This window comes from Rhyacophila brunnea, unplaced genomic scaffold (genome assembly GCF_057557595.1).
Source record: "Rhyacophila brunnea isolate RB1 unplaced genomic scaffold, BYU_Rbru_1.0 scaffold_22, whole genome shotgun sequence".
Taxonomy (NCBI): Eukaryota; Metazoa; Arthropoda; class Insecta; order Trichoptera; family Rhyacophilidae; genus Rhyacophila; species Rhyacophila brunnea.
In genome coordinates this window covers 5,972,209-5,984,418 of record NW_028232882.1, presented here as the reverse complement: position 1 = coordinate 5,984,418, position 12,210 = coordinate 5,972,209, and positions in this window count along the sequence as shown.

Below are 12,210 nucleotides of genomic sequence, written 5' to 3'. Positions count from 1 at the left end.
TTTTGAAATAATATGTACCTACATAGTACACATGTTGTTGATTATTTTTTCTTAATTCATTAATACTTTGGACGCTGAAGACGCACCTGGCGCGTAATGACCAGGCGGCCGATCGATGTAATTAACGTACATTAAAAAATCATTATCTAATCAGCAGCGAAAGCGCTGGTTAAACCAAACTATAAGTAATAGAAAAAAAATATTATATCTATAAAATATCCAAAATTATGCATGATTTAATGGCATAAATTTAGATATTTTATAGATAGACGAGTATTTTTTGACCATTATCTATTATTGTTTGAATTTCGCATGGTTTAATTATTGAATATTAACAACTTACCAACACCATCTGTAAGCTGTAGTCTTAGTTCAATGAAAACAAATAGGTATGAATGACAAAATTTAGTGTGCACTATTTATGATGGAACTACTAGCCTACCTCCACCCTTCGCCACTGGTATAGATATAACTGTAACAAAAAAGATAAAGAAAGTATGCCAGTATGCTATATTTATAGAAATTTTGGTGCAGGGTTTTCAACTAAACTTTAATTGCTACTAGGCATAGTAATTTTGTCGGATAATGCGATTTACTTAAAAACATAAATTCCAACTTTATTGCTGTGTTAATTCTCATTTTAGCACATGCGTAATTTAATATAAACGTATTGTAATAGTAAATTTTTCAGTGCGTGGTGCATGTAATGTATATTTTGTAACCTTTTATGGGTCTATGACAGTAATTGAAAATTATGATTCCATAATAAAATAGAGTAGAACGTATGCGCACTATTAGGAGTAAAATGGTTAATTGAAACGGATTTTGATGTTACGTAGGGTTACCAAAAGTTATATGTCCTCTTTTTGGTTAAGTGTAAATTGTACGTATGCAGTTCACCGTGAGTTATTGTACCGGAAACAAATGGCCGAATAGTATTGAGATTAAAAAATAACGCGCTGTTCTTGAAGCATTTCACCGTGAAGTATCTGTTATAAACAAAACCAGCTTGTTTGCAGATAGTTACAGTAATGTTCCAATTTTATTAGATTCAATAATAACATCAATTTGATATTTGACAGATACGAATTGACACTTACAAGATGCTTACAAGCAGCTATTTTTGAATCATTCATAATTCTAAATAAATACATACGACATGATTAAACTTGTAATTTACTTATCTACCTATTTTTTCTGTCTTTCCCTCGTATTCCGGTGCTTTTTATTACGTATTTTTAGTGTTTTACATTTTATCTCAATGCTATATGGCAATCTCTACAATTTTTCAAACACACCTCTTTTTGAGTCTAATATAGTCACTATTTATGAGTCATACAAACATCGGTCTCCACGGAGTGTATATTGCATTTAAGAGCGTACTTCAGTGAAACGGCAAATAATTTTCAACAGTAGGTGTGACGAAATTTTTCACTCGTCGCCTGGACTCGCCAATCGGAGACCGACAGTCAAAGTGTGCGCACGTCGATTTTTTTTCATGGCGTCGGATAAAAATATTCTTAAATCGTGTAAAGATGACTAAAAAAACTTTACGTATGTACTTAAAAAAGAAAACATGTCAATGAATATACCATTATTATTAGTAATATAACAATAAAAATAACATTAAATGGACGTATGTTGGATTTTTGTGACAAATTATATTTCGTTCGGCAGGCTTCATTTGCACAATCCGCGTATCGCCTAGCCACAATCTTTTTTGGTCATGTCTCAACTGAAGTATATAGCCTTGACAGATTTTTGTTTTTAGGAGAAATTTACGTTGGCCACTTGCTCAACCTATTCGGTCCATACTATGGATCCAAACACGCATTGAAAAACAGTATGTGAATTTTCCACACCCGTGATTCGAACTCAGGACCCATGATATTATACATTCTTTATAACACTACAACAAACCGAGAGATCCAATGACAGAAATGTATTGAAACAGTAGTGTAACTGTGTTTACGTAATAGAAGTGAAACAATCACAAACATACAGGCTTTGAGAAAACTCGCATAAATATATTGTGACGGTGACCTCACTGGGGTCGAATCTGGAGCTCCCCGATGAAAGGCCAGCGCCTTACGCACTACACCGCGAGAGCCATTTTAAATTATTATAAGCAGACTCGTTACCGTTCGCCCATCGTTGACTTTAGGCCAGTGGTCTCCAAACTCAATAAGGATGTGAGCTACTCTCAGAAATTGAAATTGTCTGGTGAGCTACTTATACATATTCCTTCTTCATAATATTTTATCATCGTCCTTTATCGTACTATACATAACATTATTATATTACTTAAACTAAATTAGGACATCGGACATCAAATAAAACATAAAATTCGTACTTTAATTATTTATTTATAAACAAAATAATAATTGAAAAATATCTTGTAAAAGTAAAAAATAATTTATAATTAAATATTTATTTTATTCAACGAATAATTCACAAGATTTAAGAATGTACCATTTTGATTATTGAACATACATAATTTTGAAAAACACTCTCTGAGGGAATATATTATTATAACCAATAGAAAAATTCTTTTTTTGAAAAAAGTATGCCACCCCGGCCGGGAATCGAACCCTGCATCTCCCGGATTTACGCCCCGTCCGTCGCATTTACCAATATACTACGCAGTGACATACTAATTGCAACAAATTTTAACTATTTTCCTTTTAAATACCCACTCATCAGCGTTCTTCGAAATCAAGCTACTTTGGCAATCGGTGTTTGTTTTTATTAATCAAAGTAGATACCTATTACTTCAATTACTAACCGACGTCGTGGATTAAATACCCACTCATCAGCGTTCTTCGAAATCAAGCTACTTTGGCAATCGGTGTTTGTTTTTATTAATCAAAGTAGATACCTATTACTTCAATTACTAACCGACGTCGTGGATTTCTCCAATATTTTTTATGATGTAACTTACTTGAACTTGTTAATAATTTATAATTAACTATTTCTTTTATTCAACGAATAATTCACAAGATTTAAGAATGTACCATTCTGATTATTGAACATACATATGTATGAGTTTGTTTCTATATATTTTACTTTTATCCACCTTCATAGTGGAAAACGTTAATTCACATAAGTAGGTAGAACAAAATTCACATTACAACGGCAACTTGTTAAGCATTTCATTGAAACTTAGTTCGAGAAATTTTTAATTTTTGAGTCCAATAATAAAATTTGAGAGGAAAGTTTATAAATATGATAAAATATCCCACGCGAGCTACCGGTGGCTCTTGAGCGACTGTTTGGCGATCACTGTTTTAGGGCATAGGCACATCTAATAAATAATATTCGACTATAGAAAGCAAAAAGGACGTAACCATCAGTTTTGTCAAAATAGGTATTATTGGACGTAAGCTGCAATCTAAATTTAGCTGACAATCTTTAAAACGCCTCAACTATCATTTTTGTTGGTTTTATTTTAATTAACATAATAATTAATATCAGATTGGGAATATAAAAACCAAATTAATAATTATCATGTACTTCACGGTTATATCTATTTTGTATTTTAACTTTGAATGAAAACCATAACAGATACGTTTTCGTGCCTCCTGTAAAATTTGATTTGTGTCGATTACGTCATTTTTCCTTTCTAAAGTCGAATATAATTTCACAGAGTATAATATAATAAACCTACAAAACCCGCCAAAAGCATTCGAATTAAAAAATGTCATGAAAACTATACATTAAAAAGATATAAGTCGATGATAATATTTGTTTTGATTATATCTATGGCAATATTTGAGGATCAACTAATGAAAAATGTCATATTGTTTTAGTTTGAAAATAGAACACGGTGGTATAAAGAAACTAACGTAAAATCAATCATTTACGTTTTGACATACAGGAATATCGTGTACATTGAATCGTGGACTTATCGGGTTTTGTAAATACACACCTCAAATATTAATGGTTATTTTTCTTGAGTGCGAGATACCTTCCATTGGTCCGTGAAAATTGTTTATTTCAGCTAAGTAATGCGTGAAAACCGTCCGTTTATTAAATTTAATCTGCTTACGTATTTTTTTTCCGTTTGTTTGTTGGCAAACAAATAATTAATCAGGGGGAGTACAAAATAAACCCTTTGTAATAATTTAAAGCGGCCATTGAGGGATCAGCGAGGTTTTGAATTAGTAGGGAAAGGCTTACGGAAAAGCGGAAAGAGATTTCTGTAGGAAAAGGTATTCATTACTATTTTTGGAACAACTAGTATAGTCGATGAAATTCGAATGCTCGAAATTGCTGTAAAATTTTCGATTCGTTCATTTCGTTTGCTGTTTCACATGCATGATTATATTCAATGAATCTCGAATTAAAGACTAATATTTGATTCTGGAGAATTCCAAATCGGTTTATTGATTTCTCGAGATTTTTTATGGAACCTACCTAGTAGTAGTAGTGAATTCATTTTTTAAAAATTCTTCTTCTTCGACCATGTCCGATCCTAATAGGATCATATGGGCCTCCACAGGGTAGAGGTTTGTATCAACAGATTTTATTTTTACGAGAAATGGATGTCAGTCCCTCGCTCAACCTATTAGATCCACACTCAGACTCATACACAAATTGAAAAACAATATGACGTGTACTTGCCAGACCCAGGATTCTAACCTGGGACCCTCGACACTATAGACCGGCGCGTAAGCCACGCGGCCATCGTGGGTGAAAAAATAATCTGTTAAAAATAAAAATTAAGATCTTTCTTGGTCTACGGGGGAAAAATCCATTCTTGAAATATTTAACAAAATCGACAGATACCCACTAGAAAAAATCATATTTGAAAAAAAAAATACGAAACTCGACGGGATTTGAACCCGTATAACCATTGGTGTTGCGCTAATATGTGCATTAACCAATTATGCTACGAGCCTCCTATCTACTTAAGACAATTTAAACTAGTAGGTCATACATGAAACATTGCATATTACCTATTGAACGTACCTACATAACATGAAAATACCTCAGATATATATCCACGATCATGGCCCCCACATTCTAAAGCGGGTCCCCAGCCTAAGATCTTTGGCGGCCCCCCCTATATATCGCTAAGGGTAAAGTCTGTGTGACGACAGTTGTGTTTTCTATTCAGTAAAATTAGGCTGTATTTTTAATACATCCATTTGAATTATGGAGTGGCCGAGTATCGACACACAATGAAAAATTGTATCACATAACCATATATTTTAATATAATAACACTATTGAAGTAAAATAGAGCCGCAGGTGACTTTTTTAACTATTAAAGCAAATTTGTGATGTGTGTTTATCTCACATATCTGGTCGAATCGCCACGCCGGGCCTCTTCTGAGCCCGGGCCCCCAGTCTGAGTCAGCCCTCCCTTGTGGAGGCCATTTCCACGATAGTCAATAATAACGAAATTCGATAAGAATTTCATATAAGACCTACTAGTTTAAATTGTCGCAATTAGATAAGAGGCTCGTAGCACAATCGGTTAATGCACAGTGGCGCGATACCAGTGGTTATACGGGTGCGAATTCCGTTAAATTCCGTTTTTTCTAGTGGGTATATAATATATTATATTTGAGGTATTTTCAAGTTATGTATGTCTAAATCAATATTGATTACTTATCTGTTATTACATATTACTGCAGTGAAAAAACACATACACGCAATGAAAATAAACTCATTAATAGCAAGATTACTGCACAACAAATAAATCCACGTGTTGGGACATTGGATATTCGCATCACGCCTCGTAGTTTGGCGCCTTTATTTTCCTTGGGCAAAGCCGCGACCACATTAACGGGGCGCGCAGTGCGGATGACATATTCCGCCCCTCGCTGCGCCCACGGCGCGGATGCAGGTCTTTATTTCATTCAGGATTACCTGATAATTGTGAATCGTATTGCGCATTTCGAGCCGTGACTTTCTCTGCAGGTATATTCACCACACTCACTCGCAAACTGGACACGGTATAATATTAATAATGTAAGTCAATTCCATTCATTTATATTTTTAAGAGTTTCATGAAGCGCCTAGTTTCAAACCCCCCTAAAACGGTTTTTGATTTTTTTTTTAGTTGATAAGTATGTACCTATTTAGATGGATATTTTTGTTACCTTACGTTAAAGTTCCCACCACCACCCGTCATATATGCATAGCCGTGGATATGCGCGGCCGCTAACCATGACGCCTTAAACGTGTCTGAAAGAAGTGATTTTAAGTGCTCATTCCGGCCTGAGACGGAGCCGCACGGGACTGATGCTGCAAGCATGCACCGTAGTGCTTAAAGAGGAAAGTTAAGAAAGATTTTTTTTTGTTTTTTGGTCTGGCTCTGCTGTCCATTGACGTTAAGCGCCCTGTGTACCCGCATACTAAGTGTCACGAATTGATTTGTTACCTATATGATGGCCAATGATTGAACTTTAAAAAACGCCAAAAACCGTCAATACGTATGATCAATAATTAGAGTAAATTTCAAAACCCGCTAAAATGGCTGGGTGTGCTTTTCAAATACCCCTACAATGGAAAGCCAAAATACTCCTTAGAACGTAACGAATTAAAAAATAAATACTTACTTACATAAAGTTCACTTCTCAGTTTCTCAGAACTACCTAAAATCGTTTTAGGGCCTTTTGAAACTAGGCGCTTCACATGTAAAGTTTACGTAAAATATTTCACCGTGGCACTGTTCGCCGTGAGCTTCCGTATCGGAGAGAGATGACCGTATTCTCCCGGTCTCCAATTTTATTAGATTCAATATTAACATTAATTCAATTTTCATAGCTGATTTTGGCAAAATATGTACATGAATTATTGAAGAATGAAAACCTAACCTAACCTAACAAATAATCCAGTATATCGGTTATTTTCAAAATTCGTTTGCTGCTGGCTTCCTGTAAACTGACAAGAACCGTGTTTTATTTAGACATGAATTTTATCTCAGTAGGTAGGTACTATACGACTGAAAGAGGTTGGACAGTCTTTAATATACGGCCATATACTTCGGATACAACATTTCACGGTCAAGTGTGATACGACGAACTGCATACGTACAAGTTTCTGGACATGATAATAATAATCCACGATTAGATGTAAGTTCTTTACGGAAGATACTAGCCAGTCACGTTGCCAGACTGAAATATTAGTAGTTTTCATCTAGTTCTAGAGTAATTAGTGTATTCTTCCGATTTTACGTGTGATCCTTTGTTAGTTTTGTGCGTGTGTTGTATAATTCAATTTCAATTCAATTTCAATTTCAATTTTAATTTATTTTACATATTGTGGACATTACAAATTATAAGTTTAAGACGTTCACAACATGACATTTAGAAACAAATAAATATTATTAAAAAAGTATTATGTAATATTGTAATTATGCAATATTAAGTTATTCTATAGTATAAATGTGTAAATACAAAAAATATGAAGTATATAGGTACAAGGAAGTACACCGGATGAGTTAAGCAGACCTTATTTTAAGAATTTATAAAATAACGTCCGCCTATACTCATTCTCAGGTAGATGGAATATATCAACATCCGAAGCAATTTGGTTGAACAGAGTTATTGCTCTACCAATTGGCATCACCAATGGCAGGTTAGTTCTGCTCCTCGGGAGAACAAACAACTGATGCTCCCGATTTCTAAGATAGTTATCAGGGACACACAAGTCAATATTACCAAGAATGGCAGAGTTCTCATTCACACCACGTATTAGTCGAAAAAAATACGTGGCCAAATATTGATATCTTCTAGCACTTAAACTACAGTATGTTAGCATACCTAAGAGAAAGTCAGTTGGATAAAGCCACGGATAGTATCCATATAACCTCAAATAAAGGAGTCTCAAAAATTTCTTTTGAACTCGCTCCACCATAAGGTCATATTTCAACTGATGCGGGGCCCAAACAATCGACCCACTCTCAAGCCGGCTTCTCACTAAGGAATTATAAAGAATTTTTAATACAGTAACATCCGAAAAGACCCGGGAAGTACGCAAGACGAAGCCCAACATTTGTAGCGCCTTTTTACAAATGATAGCTATATGACCACTAAATGACAGCTTACTGTCAAACGTAATGCCAAGATCCCTTACAGATGGTATTCGCGAAAGAACTCTGCCATTCATCGAATACTGGAAAAATAATACTCGCGAGGCTCTGGTAAATGATAAAATATTGCATTTTTCAATATTGAAGTCAAGTTTGTTACGCCTGCCCCAATCTAATATATTGTCTATATCAAGTTGGAGTTGACGACAATCGTCCAAGGTGACAACTTCCATGAAGAGTTTCAGGTCATCAGCGAACAACAAAAACATAGCATTTTTAATGACCATTGCTATGTCATTTATAAAAATCGTAAACAGCAATGGCCCCAAGTTTGAGCCCTGAGGGACACCAGAAAATGTATTGAACATCTGTGACTGATAGACGCCATACGATACGTATTGTTGACGATTCCTAAAATAGCTCCCGAATAACTTCAGAAAACGATCGGACAATCCAATTAGTTGGAGTTTTTCCAACAGGATGTCGTGATCGACTCTGTCAAACGCTTTTGAGAAGTCATTGTAGGAACAGTCAACCTGATGGCCTCTATCTAGTGCTGACGACACATAATCTACAAATACCATCAGGTTAGTTTCCGTTGATCGGCCAACTCTAAATCCATGCTGCTCATTCATTATAAATGACTCAATTTTTGGATAAATCATGTTATGCATGATCATCTCAAGAACTTTTGCGGGTGCCGAGAGAACAGCCACCGGCCTGTAGTTCTCCACTGATGACTCAGCACCACTCTTATGGATTGGAGTAACCTTTGACATCTTCCACAATTCGGGAAAGATACCCGTCTCCATCACAAGATTAAATATATGTTAAAAATATATGAATTTATATACATACTTAAGTCAACAAATAATTTTATAAATATTGTGTTGTTTTATTACTAATTGAAAATATCCATAAATAATATATATCTATATCCGGTCTTTTATTAATATTACATACAAATTATGAATCAAAAGTATAAAAAAGTAAATCTAAAAAAGTGTTTCTTTTTGTATACTGTACTCATATAAACAATGAAAAAAATAATAATATTAATTAGATTAGTTTACTTAGGCCTTTTCCAAGTGGTGCGATTTGACTCAAGCGCATTCCGGTTATCGGTGACCTTATTGAGCTGCTCACATGCACTCGCGGCGTGTCATCTCGCCATGATCACCAGACTCTCGAGTACGCACGTGTTGGGCCTCAAGCAGCATATGGCCTAGTACCCACGTACGTTTTTGCTCGACGGTTTTGCTCGATCGAGCATGTTGACTTGAAAGCATGCTCGTCCTTGCGTCCACACAGTCGAGCAACTCGACTCAAGACGCTGTGAGGCCACCGTCGCACCACCACAACTTCGACCACGAGTGAGAGCGAGGCCAGACTAGCTTTGCCGGTGCATCCTCACTCCCTCACTCAAATTACATCGCGCAAGAATTACAGACTTTAAATCTTTTGCGGATAGCGCAATTTGTTCGATGTCGAACAAAAGACCATAGAGCCAGATGGTACACACGTTGAGACATCTTGGAATCAGTGTAAAACCATCAAGCAAGAACGTGCGTGTGTACTTATTATAGTATGATGTCGACCGCCTAAAAAAATGAAAGACCTTCCAAACCAACCCACCCCGCATCACACTCGGGCTTAGTCGAGCGTATCACGAGGCACATTACGTTAGCGATGTACAGGCAAACTGTACAGTTTTTTCGCCCGGTAATTTCCCGGGAGCAGATACCCAAGACTGAGGTTACCACGCTCTACGTAAGCTTTGGCTGAGTTTAAAGGGTTACTCTATCGCAAAGTGCCGGGGAGGGAAAGGCACATGGAAATTACATAAAAGAAAATGAATTTAGTACAAGTATAACATTCACCCGTTCAATAATGAATTACATCATCTAGCTCAGGGGTCGGCAAACTGCGGCTCTTTGGGTATTGCGGTGCGGCTCTTTGCCAAATTCCTAAATCACAATTTTTACAAAAACTTTTGCAAAATTCACAATTTTTATTTTTGGCATTGATTTGTACACTTATTATACTATATAATGACATTATCGCGAGCCTAATTTTCCCTCCGTGATGGTTGATGCAAAAAGGAATGATTGTTGTAGTTTTAATTCCGCCCATTGCAAAAATCGACAAATTAAATATTTCTCCATTTAATATTGACACGAGCACTTTTGAAATATAAATTTATTGGTGGATTTCACAAGCGAAGAGTTATGGAGTTCAAAATTTGTAGGTCTTGCCACAAAATTGAGGATTTGAAGAGAGAAAAATGCAATTTAATTTCACAACACAATTGGAGCGCTCTAAAAGATATGGAATAGCTTTCCGAGCTCATATTCGAGTCTACACAATGTGTAGGTATGTAAACAATCATTTTCAAATATGAACAATATAAATAGCATTAAGAAAAGGCAAATAACCGATGAGATTTTGGAGTCACGCCTGAAATTAAAAACTACAAGTTGCATAAATTACCAAACATACAGTAACACTCCAAAGAAATGCAAGGAAGTTCATTGTTCACATTGGTTTTAAGCAATGCGTGAAAATTGTAAGTACTTAATTCATATTCTGTAAAAACTATATTTATAATTTCAACAATAAAAATATATATTGAGGTACGCTAGTTTTATTCAGGAAATATTCTTCACTTAATAAATAAACAATTATAAAATGTAATTAATTCATTTAAATAAATCATATTTATAAAAATATACGTATGGCTCTCGAATATTTTTTCCGTTGTGCCACTCAATTTGGCTCCTTTGATCCAAGAGTTTGCCGACCCCTGACCTAGCTGTACACCGACAAGAATATATTATCTTACCAGTATATCGCGACATATTAAATCTCAAAGAAGCCGTTTGTCACGATTGAGTTTGGAGTCATTATTATCGCACTCGCGCTTGTTTTATATGCTCATTCAAAAATACGTCACTTAACTTGTTCACTGCCAAAAAATTAAACGCGTTAGCAAAACGCAGCTCAATTTTGGTACTCGCGCGTAAAGCGCGGTGGAAAACGCGCCATTTCAACAAGGCCTTAATACGTGTTACAACCAGTGACGTGTTTAGTGACGTAGAGGCCTGATAACAATAAAATCACATGTAAGATTTTGGTTTAATTCATTTTATAATTTTCATGAACTGTTTCGAATCTCCTTCTTAAATCTTCTAACGAATCTATTGTGTCATCTGCGTTATAGAAAATCGCCACTGATTAAAGCGGTTTGTATAGAAAAAAGAATGAATAGCTCATCATTCTCATAAAATTACATATTCCAGTGACATCTTATTAAAAAAAACATTTACCTACTTGTCTTCATACAATTGTCAGGCCTCGAAATGGACCTGAGTGCAGATCAGGTTCATGACATCCCCAAGATTATCGCTCCGTCTCATGGAAAAATTAAGTTGTCCATCTGAGCTAGGCCACATAACAAACAATCTAACACACATATTTTTCAGAAAGTATTGTTAAAACATTAATTAAATTCGTCACACTTAGATAGGACACGTATAGCATAGTGGTCAGAGCACATGGGCGCGAATACTGCTGGATCTATTTCCAGTAGTTGTATATTTATTTATCTGAGGTGTTTCAAATTATTTATTGTATAGGTAGTTTTAAAAAACATCAACCTTATGGTGCATTCAAATAGGTTAATCACACGATACACAGCGTCATGAAACATCACATCCGTCCAGCGACGGAGTGTCATGAAGACCGCGGGATCCTGGTTTCCCAAAGAGTTTGAATTTACTGTGCCTATCGATTAATTACCTACGTGGTCGCAGCCATGATTTATTCTAGATCGGAACCGTTTCCTCGTGTCAAACCTATCAGGCACCATTAGCGAGGGGTGCAAGACTAGTCAATGCGCTCCCCAAAGGCGTAGACATTTTTGGTGACGTGCTATGTAGGTATTTTGTATTCGAAATTTTATTTTTCTGTATGAAATTGTACTTGAATATGTTTTCATTTTTATTTTTTATTATTATTATTTCATATATTCTCTTCTTCTCTCTTGTGAGGGTAATATTTGTTATAATTTAAATCTCATGTTGTGCACGTTTTGAATTTAGATTCGTTATGTCCACAGTGTTTTTTTTTTCAAATAAACATGAAAATAATTAATATAGGTACATAAAA